We start from the raw sequence: 14,357 nt of genomic DNA, 5'->3' as shown, positions 1-14,357 counted from the left end.
ATTGCTTGCAAGGCTTATAGTGATGAGCATTACCGAGAGGGCCCAGAGATACCTATCCGAAACTGGGAGTGACAAATCCTAATCTCGATCTATGCCAACCCAACAAATACCTTTGGAGACACCTGTAGAGCATCTTTATAATCACCCATTTACATTGTGACGTTTGATAGCACACAAAGTGTTCCTCCGGTATTCGGGAGTTGCATAATCTCATAGTCTGAGGAACATGTATAAGTCATGAAGAAAGCAGTAGCAATGAAACTGTAACGATCATAATGCTAAGCTAATGAATGGGTCTTATCCATCACATCATTCTCCTAATGATGTGATCTCGTTCATCAAATGACAACACATGTCTACGGTTAGGAAACATAACCATCTTTGATAAATGAGCTAGTCAAGTAGAGGCATACTAGGGACACTTAAGTTTTGTCTATGTATTCACACATGTACTAAGTTTCCGGTTAATACAATTCTAGCATGAATAATAAACATTATCATGAAATAAGGAAAAAAATAATAACTTTATTATTGCCCCTAGGGCATATTTCCTCCAGTCTCCCACTTGCACTAGAGTCAATAATCTAGATTACAAAGTAATGATTCTAACACCGATGGAGTTTTGGTGCTGATCATGTTTTTCTCGTGGAAGAGGCTTAGTCAACAGGTCTGCAACATTCAGATCCGTATGTATCTTGCAAATCTCTATGTCCCCCTCCGACACTTGATGACAGATGGAATTGAAGCGTCTCTTGATGTGCTTGGTTCTCTTGTGAAATCTGAATTCCTTTGCCAAGGCAATTGCACCAGTATTGTCACAAAAGATTTTCATTGGACCCGATGCACTAGGTATGACACCTAGATCGGATATGAACTCCTTCATCTAGACTCCTTCATTTGCTGGTTCCGAAGCAGCTATGTACTCCGCTTCACACGTAGATCCCGCCACGACGCTTTGCTTGGAACTGCACCAACTGACAGCTCCACTATTCGATAAAAATACGTATTCGGATTGTGACTTAGAGTCATCCGGATCAGTGTCAAAGCTTGCATCGCCGTAACCGTTTACGATGAGCTCTTTGTCACCTCCATAAACGAGAAACATATCCTTAGTCCTTTTTAGGTATTTCAGGATGTTCTTGACCGCTGTCCAGTGCTCCACTCCGGGATTACTTTGGTACCTCCCTGCTATACTTATAGCAAGGCACATATCAGGTCTGGTACACAGCATTGCATACATGATAGAACCTATGGCTGAAGCATAGGGAGTGACTTCCATTTTCTCTCTATCTTCTGCAGTGGTCGGGCATTGAGTCTGACTCAATTTCACACCTTGTAACACAGGCAAGAACCCTTTATTTGACTGATCCATTTGAACTTCTTCAAAACTTTATCAAGGTATGTGCTTTGTGAAAGTCCAATTAAGCGTCTTGATCTATCTCTATAGATCTTGATGCCCAATATGTAAGCAGCTTCACCGAGGTCTTTCATAGAAAAACTTTTATTCAAGTATCCCTTTATGCTATCCAGAAATTCTATATCATTTCCAATCAACAATATGTCATCCACATATAATATTAGAAATGCTACAGAGCTCCCACTCACTTTTTGTAAATACAGGCTTCTCCAAAAGTCTGTATAAAACCATATGCTTTGATCACACTATCAAAACGTTTATTCCAACTCCGAGCGGCTTGCACCAGTCCATAAATGGATCGCTGGAGCTTGCACACTTTGTTAGCACCCTTTGGATCGACAAAACCTTCTGGTTGCATCATATACAACTCTTCTTCCAGCAGGAATGCAGTTTTGACATCCATTTGCCAAATTTCATAATCATAAAATGCAGCAATTGCTAACATGTTCGAACAGACTTACGCATCGCTACAGGTGAGAAAGTCTCATCGTAGTCAATTCCTTGAACTTGTCGAAAACCTTTTGCAACAAGTCGAGCTTTGTAGACAGTAACATTACCGTCAGCGTCGGTCTTCTTCTTGAAGATCCATTTATTTTCTATGGCTTGCCGATCATCGGGCAAATCCACCAAAGTCCACACTTTGTTCTCATACATGGATCCCATCTCAGATTTCATGGCCTCAAGCCATTTCGCGGAATCTGGGCTCATCATCGCCTTCCTCATAGTTCGTAGGTTCACCATGGTCTAGTAACATGACTTCCAGAAAGGATTACCGTATTACTATGGTGCGGACCGTACTCTGGAAGACCTACGAGGTTCTGTAGTAACTTGATCTGAAGTTTCATGATCATGATCACTAGCTTCCTCACTAATTGGTGTAGGAATCATTGGAACTGATTTCTGTGATAAACTACTTTCCAATTCGGGAGAAGGTACAATTACCTCATCAAGTTCTACTTTCCTCCCACTCACTTCTTTCGAGAGAAACTCCTTCTCTAGAAAGGATCCATTCTTAGCAACGAATATTTTGCCTTCGGATCTGTGATAGAAGGTGTACCCAACAGTTTCTTTTGGGTATCCTATGAAGACGCACTTCTCCGATTTGGGTTCGAGCTTATCAGGTTGAAGCTTTTTCACATAAGCATCGCAGCCCCAAACTTTAAGAAACGACAACTTTGGTTTCTTGCCAAACCACAGTTCATAAGGCGTCGTCTCAACGGATTTTGATGCTGCCCTATTTAAAGTGAATGCAGCCGTCTCTAAAGCATAACCCCAAAACGATAGCGGTAAATCAGTAAGAGACATCATAGATTGCACCATATCCAATAAAGTATGATTACGACGTTCGGACACACCATTTTGCTGTGGTGTTCCAGGTGGCGTAAGTTGTGAAACTATTCCACATTGTTTCAAATGAAGACCAAACTCGTAACTCAAATATTCACCTCCATGATCAGATCGTCGAAACTTTATTTTCTTGTTACGATGATTTTCCACTTCACTCTGAAATTCTTTGAACTTTTCAAATGTTTCAGACTTATGCTTCATTAAGTAGATATAACCATATCTGCTCAAATCATCTGTGAAGGTAAGAAAATAACGATACCCGCCACGAGCCTCAACACTCATTGGACCACATACATCGGTATGTATTATTTCCAATAAGTCCGTAGCTCGTTCCATTGTTCCGGAGAACGGAGTTTTAGTCATCTTGCCCATGAGGCGCGGTTCACAAGTGATGATGTCTGCTAGGACTACGTCGGTATTTCCCCCAAGAGGAGAGGATGATGTAGCACAGCGACGGTAGGTATTTCCCTCAGTTATGAAACCAAGGTATCGAACTAGGAGAACCAAGCAACAAAACGTAAACAGCCCCTGCACACAAATAACAGCCACTCGCAACCCGACGTGTTAAGGGGTTGTCAATCCCTTTCGTGTAACGGCGCTAGAAATTGGCGAGGAGACGGGAGAAAATTGTAATGGATTTAAATAATAGATCGCAAATAAAATAAAGTGCAGCAAAGTATTTCTGTATTTTTGGTTTAATAGATCTGAATAAAAACGCAAAGGAAAAGTAGATCGCAAGGCAAATATATGAGAAAGAAGACCCGGGGGCCGTAGGTTTCACTAGTGGCTTCTCTCGAGAATAATAGCAAACGGTGGGTAAACAAATTACTGTTGGGCAATTGATAGAACTTCAAATAATTATGACGATATCCAGGCAATGATCATTACATAGGCATCACGTCCAAGATTAGTAGACCGACTCCTGCCTGCATCTACTACTATTACTCCACACATCGATCGCTATCCAGCATGCATCTGGTGTATTAAGTTCATGGAAAAAATGGAGTAATACAATAAGAACGATGACATGATGTAGACAAGATCCATTTATCTATTGCGGCAGATATTAGATCTCGTCTTTTTATCCTTAGTAGCAACGATACATACGTGTCGGTTCCCTTTCTGTCACTGGGATCAAGCACCGTAAGATCGAACCCACTACCGGGCACCTACTCCCATTGCAAGACAAATAGATCAAGTTGGCCAAACAAAACCCAAATATCGGAGAAGAAATATGAGGCTATAAGAGATCACGCATATAAGAGATCAAAGAAACTCAAATAACTTTCATGGATATAAAAATATATGACCGATCATAAACTCAAAGTTCATCAGATCCCAACAAACACACCGCAAAAGGACTTACATCATATGGATCTCCAAGAGACCAATGTATTGAGAATCTAAAGAGAGAGAGAGGAAGCGATCTAGCTACTAACTACGGACCCGTAGGTCTACAAAGAACTACTCACGCATCATCGGAGAGGCACCAATGGAAGTGGTGAACCCCTCCGTGACGGTGTCTAGATTGGATCTGGTGGTTCTAGACTCTACGGCGCCTGGAGGAATATTTCATCGACTCCCCTAGGGTTCTGGTATTTTTGGGGTATTTATAGAGCAAAGAGGCGGTCCGGGGGGCACCCGAGGAGGGGACAACCCACCAGGGCACGCCAGAGCCTCCTGGAGCGCCCTGGTGGGTTGTCCCCTCCTCGAGACTCCCCCCAGGTGCAACCAGGGCCCATCTTCTTCCTTCTGGCCCATAAAAAGTCTCTGTAAAGTTTCATGGCATTTGGACTCCGTTTGATATTGATTTCCTGTGATGTAAAAAACATGGAAAAAACATCAACTGACACTTGGCACTATGTCAATAGGTTAGTACCAAAAAATGATATAAATGACTATAAAATGATTATAAAACATCCAAGATTGATAATAAAACAACATGGAACAATAAAAAATTATAGATACGTTGGAGACGTATCAGCATCCCCAAGCTTAACTCCTGCTCGTCCTCAAGTAGGTAAGTGATAAAACAAATTTTTTGATGTGGAGTGTTGTTCATCAAGTCATATCATATTCTTTTCTTTATAGCATGGACATTTGGACTTTTATGTGATTTAAAGCAATAGTCTAGTTTTGAAATAATAATTTAGATACTCAAGCATATCAACAAGCAACCATGTCTTTCAAAATATCAACGCTAAAATAAGTTATCCCTAGCCCATCATGCTCAAACATTGATCCATTCATGAAACACACTCGCATATTAGCTACACCAATACTTACTCACGATCATATTGCCTCCTAGTTGGTGCTTTTGTAAGAGAAGATGGAGACTCAAATTCAAAAGTAAAAATTGCATAAAGTAAAAGAAAGGCCCTTCGCAGAGGGAAGTAGGGATTTGTAGAGGTGCCAGAGCTCAAAGCGAAAAATAGAGATAAAACATTTTGGGAGGTGTATCCATCCCACCAACGAAAACGACGCAGAGTTCCGAACACTTTCCATGCTAGATATGCCATAGGCGGTTCCCAAACTGAAAATAAAGTTTATTCCTTTTTCCACCATACTTTCACTTTCCATGGCTAGCCGAATCCACGGTTGCCTTCCATACCAACACTTTCCAAGGAATTTATTATTTGACAACATAAAGTAAATTCATTTTTGCATTTCGGGACTGGGCATCCCTAAAACCTTTGCCTTACTCTCTTGCAATGACAAGTGAATAAACACTCATCGTGAGAATAACACATCCAGCATGGAAAATATTAGCCACCCGTTACCGTTCCGTGAGCGAAACAAACACACAAAAGAGAAGTTTATTTTGAAAATTAGAGATGGCACATGCAAATTTGCTTAGAACGGCAAAATAATACCGCATATAGGTAGATATGGTGGACTCATGTGGCACAACTGGTTTAAAGGATTTTGTATGAACAAGTAGAGGTCATATTGCAAAATGAAGGCTAGCAAAAAGACTGAGAAGCGGCCAACCAAGAAACGAATAATTTCGTAAAGCAAGCATTAAGCATAATTAACACCGAATAATGCACCACAAGTAGGAAATAATTTTCATTGCATGATTATTGACTTTCGTGCATGCATAGGGAATCACAAACCTTAACACCAATATTCTTACTTAAGCACAATTACTCATCAACATAACTCACATATCACATCATCATATCTCAAAACTATTACAAGGAATCAAGTTTATTTTGTCCAATGATCTTCATGACATTTTTTTACTTTATCCTTCTTGGATATCTATCACTTTGGGACTAACTTTTATGTGTTGCTTTTCATAAGCTCAAACAAATATAAGTGAAGATCATGAGCATAATTTTTTTTCTTTCTCTCAAAATAATTTAAGTGAAGCAAGAGAGAATTTCTTCAAAATTTTACTAACTCTCAAATAAATCAAAGTGAAGCAAGAGAGCATTTCTTTAAAAATACTAAGCACACCATGCTCAAAAAGATATAAGTGAAGCACTAGAGCAAGTCCTAGCTCATAAAAGATTTAAGTGAAGCATAGAGAGCAATTCTAACAAGTCATGACATAATTTTGTCTCTCTCAAATAGGTGTGTCCAGCAAGGATTGATGACTTAAAACACAAACTAGAACAAGCAAAGACACATATCATGTGACGAATAAAAATATAGTCTCGAGTAAAATACCGATGGTCGTTAGAAGAAAGAGGGGATGCCACTCGGGGGCATCCCCAAGCTTAGTTGGTTGCTCATTCTTGGATAATAGCTTGGGATGCCGGGGCATCCCCAAGCTTAGGCTCTTCTATCCTTCTTTAATCCATCGTAAGAGAACCCAAATCTTGAAAACTTCAATCACACAAAACTCAACAAAAACCTTCGTGAGATCCGTTAGTAAAAGAAAGCAAACCGCTACTATAAGTGAAGGAAATATTCCCTAGAGGCAATAATAAAGTTGTTATTTATATTTCCTTATATCATGATAAATGTTTATTATTCATGCTAGAATTGTATTAACCGGAAACTTAGTACATGTGTGAATACATAGACAAACAGAGTGTCACTAGTATGCCTCTACTTGACTAGCTCGTTAATCAAAGATGGTTAAGTTTCCTAGCCATAGACATGAGTTGTCATTTGATGAACGGGATCACATCATTAGAGAATGATGTGATTGACTTGACCCATCCGTTAGCTTAGCACTATGATCGTTCAGTTTATTGCTATTGCTTTCTTCATGACTTATACATGTTCCTATGACTATGAGATTATGCAACTCCCGAATACCGGAGGAACACCTAGTGTGCTATCAAACGTCACAACGTAACTGGGTGATTATAAAGATGCTCTACAGGTGTCTCCGATGGTGTTTGTTGGGTTGGCATAGATCGAGATTAGGATTTGTCACTCCGTGTTTCGGAGAGGTATCTCTGGGCCCTCTCGCTAATGCACATCACTATAAGCCTTGCAAGCAATGTGACTAATGAGTTAGTCATGAGATGATGCGTTACGGAACGAGTAAAGAGACTTGCCGGTAATGAGATTGAACTAGGTATAGTGATACCGATGATCGAATCTCGGGCAAGTAACATACCGATGACAAAGGGAACAACGTATGTTGTTATGCGGTTTGACCGATAAAGATCTTCGTAGAATATGTAGGAACCAATATGAGCATCCAGGTTCCGCTATTGGTTATTGACCGGAGATGAGTCTCGGTCATGTCTACATAGTTCTCGAACCCGTACGGTCTGCACACTTAACGTTCGATGACGATCGACATTATGAGTTTATGTGTTTTGATGTATCGAAGGTAGTTCGGAGTCCCGGATGTGATCACGGACATGACGAGAAGTCTCGGAATGGTTGAGACGTAAAGATCGATATATTGGAAGGCTATGTTTGGACACCGGAAAGGTTTCGGATGAGTTTGGGCATTTTCCGGAGTACCGGGAGGTTACCGGAATCCCCCGGGGGCTTAATGGGCTTACATGGGCTTTAGTGGAAGAGAGAGGAGAAGGCCAAGAGGAGGGGCACGCCCCCCCTAGCCCAATCTGAATTGGGAAGGGGGCCGGCCCCCCTTTCCTTTTCTCCCTCTTCCCCTTCCTCCCCCCTCCTAGTTGGACTAGGAAAGGGGGGAACCTACTCCTAGTTGGAGTAGGATTCCCCCCTTGGGGCGCACCCCTTGAGGCCGGCCGGCCCCCTCCTCCACCCGTTTATATACGGGGGAGGGGGGCACCCCATAGACACACAAGTTGACAACTGTTTTAGCCGTGTGCGGTGTCCCCTTCCACAGAATTCCACCTCGGTCATATCGTTGTAGTGCTTAGGCGAAGACCTGCGTCGGTAACTTCATCAACACCGTCAACACGCCGTCGTGCTGACGGAACTCTCCCTCGGCCTCGGCTGGATCTAGAGTTCGAGGGACGTCATCGAGCTGAACGTGTGCAGATCGCGGAGGTGCCGTGCTTTCGGTACTTGATCGGTTGGATCGCGAAGACGTTCAACTACATCAACCGTGTCACTAGACGCTTCCGCTTACGGTCTACGAGGGTACGTGGACAACACTCTCCCGCTCGTTGCTATGCATCACATAGATCTTGCGTGATCGTAGGAAATTTTTGAAATTACTGCGTTCCCCAACAGTGGCATTCGAGCCAGGTTTATGCGTAGATGTTATATGCACGAGTAGAACACAATGAGTTGTGGGCAATAATAGTCATACTGCTTACCGACATGTCATACTTTGATTCGGCGGTATTGTTGGATGAAGTGGCCCGGACCGACATTACGCGTACGCTTACGCGAGACTGGTTCTACCGACGTGCTTCGCACACAGGTGGCTGGTGGGTGTCAGTTTCTCCAACTTTAGTTGAATCGAGTGTGACTACGCTCGGTCCTTGTTGAAGGTTAAAACATCACACTTGACGAAAAATCATTGTGGTTTTGATGCATAGGTAAGAACGGTTCTTGCTCAGCCCGTAGCAGCCACGTAAAACTTGCAACAACAAAGTAGAGGACGTCTAACTTGTTTTTGCAGGGCATGTCGTGATGTGATATGGTCAAGACATGATGCTAAATTTTATTGTATGAGATGATCATGTTTTGTAACAGAGTTATCGGCAACTGGCAGGAGCCATATGGTTGTCGCTTTATTGTATGCAATGCAATCGCCCTGTAATTGTTTTTACTTTATCATTAAGCGGCAGCGATAGTCGTAGAAATAATAGTTGGCGAGACGACAACGATGCTACGATGGAGATCAAGGTGTCATGCCGGTGAAGATGGTGATCATGACGGTGCTTTGGAGATGGTGATCAAAGGCACAAGATGATGATGGCCATATCGTATCACTTATATTGATTGCATGTGATGTTTATCCTTTATGCATCTTATTTTCCTTAGTTCGACGATAGCATTATAAGATGATCTCTCACTACATTTCAAGGTACAAGTGTTCTCCCTGAGTATGTACTGTTGCTACAGTTCGTCGTGCCGAGACACCACATGATGATCGGGTGTGATAAGCTCTACGTTCACATACAACGGGTGCAAGCCAGTTTTGCATATGCAGAATACTCGGGTTAAACTTGACGAGCCTAGCATATGCAGATATGGCCTCGGAACACTGAGACCGAAAGGTCGAGCGTGAATCATATAGTAGATATGATCAACATAGTGATGTTCACCATTGAAAACTACTCCATCTCACGTGATGATCGGACATGGTGTAGTTGATTTGGATCACGTGATCACTTAGATGATTAGAGGGATATCTATCTAAGTGGGAGTTCTTTAGTAATATGATTAATTGAACTTTAATTTATCATGAACTTAGTACCTGATAGTATTTTTGCATATCTATGTTGTAGATCAATAGCTCGCGATGTAGCTCCCCATTTTTTATATGTTCCTAGAGAAATATAAGTTGAAAGATGTTAGTAGCAATGATGCGGACTCGGTCCATGATCTGAGGATTATCCTCATTGCTACACAGAAGTATTATGTCCTTGATGCACCGCTAGGTGACAGAACTATTGCAGGAGCAGATGCAGATGTTATGAACATTTGGCAAAGCTCGGTATGATGACTACTTGATAGTTTTGTGCACCATGCTTTACAGCTTAGAACCGGGACTTCAAAAATGATTTGAACGCCATAGAGCATATAAGATGTTCCAAGAGTTGAAATTGGTATTTCATATTCATGCCCGTGTCGAGAGGGATGAGACCTCTGACAGTACTTTGCCTACAAGATGGAGGAGAATAGCTCAATCAGTGAGCATGTGCTTAGATTGTCTGGGTACTACAATTGCTTGAATCAAGTGGGAGTTAATCTTCCAGATAAGATAGTAATTGACAAAGTTCTCTAGTCACTATCATCAAGTTACTAGAACTTCGTGATGAACTATAATATGCAAGGGATGACGAAAATAATTCTCGAGCTCTTCGCGATACTGAAATCGGCGAAGGTAGAAATCAAGAAAGAGCATCAAGTGTTGATGGTTAACAAGACCACTAGTTTCAAGAAAAGGGCAAAGGGATAGAAAGGGAACTTCAAGAAGAATGATAAGCAAGTTGTCACTCCCATGAAGAAACCCAAAGCTAGACTCAACCCTGAAACTGAGTGCTTCTAACTGCAAAGGAAATGATCACTGGAAGTGGAACTGCCCTAGATACTTGGCGGATAAGAAGGATGGCAAATTGAACAAAGGTATATTTGATATACATGTTATTGATGTGTACTTTACTAGCGTTTATAGCAACCCCTCGGTATTTGATACTGGTTCAGTTACTAAGAGTAGTAACTCGAAACAGGAGTTGCAAAATGAACAGAGACTAGTTAAGGACAAGGTGACGATGTGTGTTGGGAATAATTCAAAGGTTGATGAGATCACCATCGCACACTCCTTTTACCTTCGGGATTAGTGTTGAACCTAAAATAAATGTTATTTGGTGTTTGCATTGAGCATGAATATGATTGGATCATGTTTATTGCAATATGGTTATTCATTCAAGTTAAAGAATAATTGTTGTTCCGTTTAGATGAATAAAACCTTCTATGGTCATATACTTAATATAAATGGTTTATTGAATCTCGATCGTAGTGATACACACAATATTGATGCCAAAAGATGCAAAGTTGATAATGGTAGTGCAACAAACTTGTGGCACTGCCGTTTAGGTCATATTGGCGTAAAAGCGCATGAAGAAACTCCATGCAGATGGACTTTTGGAATCACTTGATTATGAATCATTTGATGCTTGCGAACCATGCCTCATGGGCAAGATGACTAAGACTCTGTTCTCCGGAACAATGGAGCGAGCCACTGACTTACTGGAAATAATACATACTGATGTATGCGGTCCAATGAGTGTTGAGGCTCGTGGCGGGTATCGTTATTTTCTGAACTTCACAGATGATTTGAGCAGATATGGGTATATCTACTTGACGAAACACAAGTCTGAAACATTTGAAAAGTTCAAAGAATTTCAGAGTGAAGTGGAGAATCATAGTGACAAGAAAACAAAGTTTCTACAATCTGATCGCAGAGGCAAATATTTGAGTTACGAGTTTGGACTTCAATTAAAAACAATGTGGAATAGTTTCACAAACTCATGCCACCTGGAACACCAATACATAATGGTGTGTCCGAACATCATAACCGTACTTTATTGGATATAGTGCAATCTATAATGTCTCTTACCGATTTACCACTATCGTTTTGGGGTTATGCATTAGAGACAGCTACATTCATGTTAAAAGGGCACCGTCTAAATCCATTGAGACGACACCGTATGAACTATGGTTTGGCAAGAAACCTAAGCCGTCGTTTCCTAAAGTTTGGGGTTGCGATGCTTATGTGAAAAAGTTTCAACCTGATAAGCTCGAACCCAAATCGGAGAAGTGCGTCTTCATAGGATACCCAAAAGAGAATGTTGGGTACACCTTCTATTACAGATCCGAAGGCAAGATCTTTGTTGCTAAGAATGGATCCTTTCTAGAGAAGGAGTTTCTCTCGAAAGAAGTGAGTGGGAGGAAAGTAGAACTTGATGAGGTAATTGTACCTTCTCTCGAATTGGAAAGTAAGTTATCACAGAAATCAGTTCCAGTGATTCCTACACCAATTAGTGTGGAAGCTAATGATGATGATCGTAAAACTTCAGATCAAGTTACTGCCGAACCTCGCAGGTCAACCAGAGTACGTTCCGCACCAGAGTGGTACGGAAATCCTGTTCTGGAAATCATGTTACTAGACCATGATGAACCTACGAACTATGAGGAAGCGATGATGAGTGCAGATTCCGCAAAATGGCTTGAGGCCATGAAATCTGAGATAGGATCCATGTATGAGAACAAAGTATGGACTTTGGTTGACTTGCCCGATGATCGGCAAGCCATAGAGAATAAAATGGATCTTCAAGAGGAAGACATACGCTGATAGTAGTGTTACTATCTACAAAGCTCGAATTGTCGCAAAAATGTTTTTGACAAGTTCAAGATGTTGACTACAATGAGATTTTCTCACTTGTATCGATGCTTAAAAGTCTGTCCGAATCATGTTAGTAATTGCCGCATTTTATGAAAATTGGCAAATGGATGTCAAACCTGCATTCCTTTATGGATTTCTTAAAAGAAGAGTTGTATATGATGCAACCAGAAGGTTTTGCCGATCCTAAAGGTGCTAACAAAGTGTGCAAAGCTCCAGCGATCCATCTATGGACTGGTGCAAGCATCTCGGAGTTGGAATATACGCGTTGATGAGTTGATCAAAGCATATAGTTTTATACAGACTTGCGGTGATGCCTGTATTTACAAAAGTGAGTGGGAGCACTACAGCCTTTCTGATAAGTATATGTGAATGACATATTGTTGATTGGAAATAAATGTTGAATTTTCTAGAAAGCATAAAGGAGTATTTGAAAGGAGTTTTTCAAAGAAAGACCTCGGTGAAGCTTCTTACATATTGAGCATCAAGATCTATAGAGATAGATCAAGACACTTGATAAGTTTTTTCAATGAGTACATACCTTGACAAGATTTTGAAGTAGTTCAAAATGGAACAGTCAAAGAAGGAGTTCTTGCCTGTGTAGCTAGGTTTGAAGTTGAGTAAGACCCAAAGCCCGACCACGACAGAAGATAGAGAGAGAATGAAAGTCATTCCCTATGCTTCAGACATAGGTTCTATAAAGTATGCCATGCTATGTACCAAACCTATTGTATACCCTGCCCTGGTTTTGGCAAGGGAGTACAATAGTGATCTAGGAGTAGATCACTTGACATTGGTCAAAATTATCCTTAGAGGACTAAGGAAATATTTCTCGGTTATGGAGGTGATAAAGGGTTCATCGTAAAGAGTTACGTCGATGCAAGCTTTGACACCGATCTGGATGACTCTGAGTCTTGATCTGGATACATATTGAAAGTGGGAGTATTTAGCTAGAGTAGCTCCGTGCAGAGCATTGTAGACATAGAAATTTGCAAAATACATACAGATCTGAATGTGGCAGACCCATTGACTAAACCTCTCTCACAAGCAAAACATGATCACACCTTAGTACTCTTTGGGTGTTAATCACATAGGCAACGTGAACTAGATTATTGACTCTAGTAAACCCTTAGGGTATTGGTCACATGGCGATCTGAACTATAGAGTGTTAATCACATGGTGATGTGAACTATTGGTGTTAAATCACATGGCGGTGTGAACTAGATTATCGACTCTAGTGCAAGTGGGAGACTAAAGGAAATATGCCTTGGAGGCAATAATAAAGTTGTTATTTATATTTCCTTAGATCATGATAAATGTTTATTATTCATGCTAGAATTGTATTAACCGGAAACTTAGTACATGTGTGAATACATAGAAAAACAGAGTGTCACTAGTATGCCTCTACTTGACTAGCTCGTTAATCAAAGATGGTTAAGTTTCCTTGCCATAGACATGAGTTGTCATTTGATGAACGGGATCACATCATTAGAGAATGATGTGATTGACTTGACCCATTCCGTTAGCTTAGCACTCGATCGTTTAGTATGTTGCTATTGCTTTCTTCATGACTTATACATGTTCCTATGACTATGAGATTATGCAACTCTCGAATACCGGAGGAACACTTAGTGTGCTATCAAAGGTCACAACGTAACTGGGTGATTATAAAGATGCTCTACAGGTGTCTCCGATGGTGTTTGTTGGGTTGGCATAGATCGAGATTAGGATTTGTCACTCCGTGTTTCGGAGAGGTATCTCTGGGCCCTCTCGCTAATGCACATCACTATAAGCCTTGCAAGCAATGTGACTAATGAGTTAGTCACGAGATGATGCGTTACGGAACGAGTAAAGAGACTTGCCGGTAATGAGATTGAACTAGGTATAGTGATACCGACGATCGAATCTCGGGCAAGTAACATACCGATGACAAAGGGAACAACGTATGTTGTTATGCGGTTTGACCGATAAAGATCTTCGTAGAATATGTAGGAACCAATATGAGCATCCAGGTTCCGCTATTGGTTATTGACCGGAGATGAGTCTCGGTCATGTCTACATAGTTCTCGAACCCGTACGGTCTGCACACTTAACGTTCGATGACGATATGTGTTTTGA

Source organism: Aegilops tauschii, chromosome 5, assembly GCF_002575655.3.
Source record: "Aegilops tauschii subsp. strangulata cultivar AL8/78 chromosome 5, Aet v6.0, whole genome shotgun sequence".
NCBI lineage: Eukaryota > Viridiplantae > Streptophyta > Magnoliopsida > Poales > Poaceae > Aegilops > Aegilops tauschii.
This window is presented reverse-complemented; position numbering follows the sequence as displayed.